Consider the following 3863-nt stretch of genomic DNA (forward strand, 5'->3'; position numbering starts at 1 on the left):
TTAAACTCTCTCTCTTTCTAAATGTATTTAAGAAAATTGAGACCTTATTGCACTTGGACTTCTATTTTGTCTTTTTCATATAAGAGCAAGTGGGCTATCAGATCATTAGGCTTCAAAACATGGCTTGCAAAAACTGCACGTGTGACTTTTCCCTTACGTGAGAGAGCCGTTCTAAATCTCCCTTCCTGTATTGGGAGCTTGGTTGGTGTTAATCTTTCATCTTTACATGCCCATTTGTGCATATTTCTCTGCATACCTTAAATTAAATCGTAAGAAAAATTGCTAAAATTGGAAATGTTGAATAAAAAGATTGGAACATTTTTTATGGCTTTTAATTCATATTGCAAAGCTGTTTTCCCAAAAAGGATGTGCCTGTGAGTAGTGAATGAGGGGTCTTGCTTCACAATGTGAGGAATTATCAATAGTTTAATTTTTCCCATTTGACAGGTAACAATGGCTTTTTGGTTGAATCTGCCTTTCTTTGATTATTTATAATCACTTTATGTCTTATGGACAGTTTGTTTCATTTGGAGGATTTAGTGCGATCCTTGGTGACGGTCAAAGTCTTTTCTGTGCCATGAAGATATTAACTATTTACCCAGTATATTTACTCATACGGTCATTTTTTACCCTATGTTTCGCATTTCTGGGCTCTTGACTTTTGCATCTTTGCTGACTATGATACATCTTTGAGTAAGTTTTTTCAGGACACATACAGGGGTTCTTTCTGAGCCCTTGTGTAACTAAATTATCCTTTCTGCTGCCATCACATGTGAATGACATCTTGCCAGGATGTACAATTCTTGGGCCACAAGTTTTCCCTCACAAATCCACAGTGTCTTCTGATAGTGTAGTGGAGAAGAATATGCACGTGTGATGGTTAATTTTACATCAGTTTGACTGGGCCACGGGATACCCCCAGATATTTGGTCAAACAAACGTTAGTCTGGGCATTTCTATGAGGGTATTTTGATGAGATTAACATTTGAATTGGTAAACTGAGGAAAGCAGATTGCCCACTCTGCTGTGGGTGAGCCCCATCCAGTCGGTTGAAGGTCTGAATAACACAAGAGGCTGGCTTTCTCCCGAAAGAGAGAGAATTCTGTCTGACTGCCTTCAAAATGGAACATCAGCTTTCCGTCACCTTCGTAATCATGCTAAGCCACTGCCTTATGAGTTTTCCTTGATAGATAGATAGATGATGATAGATAGATAGATAGATAGATATAGAGATGATGGATATAGATGGATATAGATGGATATAGATGATGGATATAGATGGATGGATATAGAGATGATGGATATAGATATGATAGATATAGAGATAGGTGGAGATAGAGAGAGAGATTCTGTTTCTCTGGAGAACCCTGGCTAATACAGCAAGTTACCTAGAATTTGTTTTTTCCATTTCCATGGTTATAGAATTTGTTTTCTTTATCTGTGAAATTTAAAATTTTTATCATGATATCTGTCTTTTTTTTTTTTTTCAGTCATTTTGTTTGGAACACAACATGATTTCCATAGACAGGGCACTGAAGGATCTCCTATAGGATCTGTCCTCTGTGGAGTAGAATACAAGGAAGGTCATCTGTTAAGAGAAAGCAGGAAGTGGTGAGGATTTTAAATTCTGTGACTCAGTACTATGCCTGTAAAGTAGACTTCCTGCTGTCTGGGTCCGTCGATCCATTTGTGTCAGTTACAATACTCTTACTGTCCTGGCATGGACTTGACTTCCACTGCTCGGGTTCAGACGCGACCTTCAACATGAACCTTCAACCCTTCGCATTTAACAATTACCTATTGTTCATTTTTCATATGCTTCAGTGCTCTTTTCTCAGGCTTGAGCACAGGAATTAATTTATATTCACCTTTCACTTAGTAGACTTTTGGTAACATTTGTTCTCTGATTTAAATTGAAAAGAACGACAAAGATTTCTCACACTGCAGTAACACACTTGCATATTTTTAAAACACACACCCTCTTTGGATCACCGTTGGTGATCATCAAAACAAACTCCTGCTTTATGATGATCATCAGAGTTTGTCCCTTTTTTTTTTTTTCTATTTTACCATTGAGAGAGACTGTGAACGGGGGAGGGGCAGAAGGAGAATCCTAAGCAGGTTCCATGCTCAGCATAGAGCCCAATGTGGGGCTTGATCCCATGACCAAGAAATCATGACCGGAACCAATATCAAAAGTCAAGTGCTTAACAAACTGAGCCACCCACGTGTCCCAGGCTTTGTCCTTTTTAAAAAAATGTATATATACAAATGTGTGCATAAATGGATTTGTCACAGACAAGAACATAAAAATAAAAATCGTATTAGAAAATGTACCAATTCTAATGTAAATGTTTTCCAAGTGATTTGTTAGGGGTATAAGGGAGCATACAATTAGTTCATTGACACTGTAATTTCACAGTTGAATTCTGCATAATTACCTACAACGTCACTCACCAGTAAATAATTAAGAAGACCTACTGTGCGTGAGGCAAATTTTATCAGTAGTCTTATACATAAAATTTTTTTAGTATGGTACGGAATTATGCTATCTGCACGATACATGATAAAATCACACATTCTTGTACTTAATTTAGTGTTCTTTCAGTTACAATAAAATCAGCTCTTTCCGTAAATAGTATGCTTCAAGACTACGAGAGACTTAAGTAGCTATTATCACTATAACGCTTAACTCACCTAAGCGACATTTACAGTTTCTCTCTTCTCATTTTGTTAGGGTTAATTACTTTTGCATACTCATTACTTTCTTGTTGTATACAGTACAATCCATAAGAAGGTGTATGGACACATCCATGCATAGCCACACTCCTGGAAAAATCTGACGTCCTACATAATTCTATAGCTATCAAAAAATCCCGTTCACCCACAATACCCTATGTTCCAGAGCTGTTCGATCTCACGTTTCCTCATATTTATTCAGCTTATTTTTGTTTGTCCAATTTCCACCTCCTTGCTGGGGATCTTTGGTTAGCATCTGTCTGTTTCCAACCCACTTACTTTAATTCAGTCATCAGTCATTCCACTAGTCAGTCAACAAATATTTCCTACAAGCCATGCACCATATCTCTCGATCTAGAAAAATCAGTAAGGCTTAGGCTGCTTCCTTAAAAACATTATAGGTTATGGGGCCCCTGGGTGGCTCAGTCGGTTGAACGTCCGACTTCGGCTCAGGTCACGATCTCGCGGTCTATGGGTTCGAGCCCTGCGTCGGGCTCTGGCCTGACAGCTCAGAGCCTGGAGCCAGCTTCGAATTCTGTGTCTCCCTCTCTCTCTGCCCCTCCCTTGCTTATGCTCTGTCTCTCTCTCTCTCTCTCTGTCAAAAATAAATAAACACTAAAAGAAATTTAAAAAAAATTATAAGTTAGCATCATCCAGGCAGAACTGTTTTCCAGTGTCCTTGTTATGTCCAGGCTTGAGGCAATGGATGATCTGATTCCTGAAAAATTGTAATAATTGCAGCAATAACTCTATCCTGTAAAGAGGAAAAAGGAAGAAAGAAAATAAAATACTGGATTTTTAATGGGTGGAGGTTGAGTCTGGGAAGAAAAGAACAGAAGGTGTGCCCGAGTGGCTCAGTCGGTTAAGCGTCAGACTCTTGATCCTGGCTCAGGTCATAATATGGTTTGTGGGACTGAGCCCTGCATCCAGCTCTGTGTTAACGGCACAGATCCTGCTTGAGATTCTCTCTCTCCCTCTCTCTGCCCCTCCCCCACTTACGTGCACACACACAGCGTTTTCTCTCTCAACATAGATAAGCTTTTTAAAACTTGTTTTGAAAAAGAAAAAGAAAAAGAAATGAACGTGAAAGGAGGTTGCTGGTCCTATGCTTGGGAAAAAAGATT

The sequence above is a fragment of the Acinonyx jubatus genome, chromosome B2, assembly GCF_027475565.1.
Source record: "Acinonyx jubatus isolate Ajub_Pintada_27869175 chromosome B2, VMU_Ajub_asm_v1.0, whole genome shotgun sequence".
Taxonomy (NCBI): Eukaryota; Metazoa; Chordata; class Mammalia; order Carnivora; family Felidae; genus Acinonyx; species Acinonyx jubatus.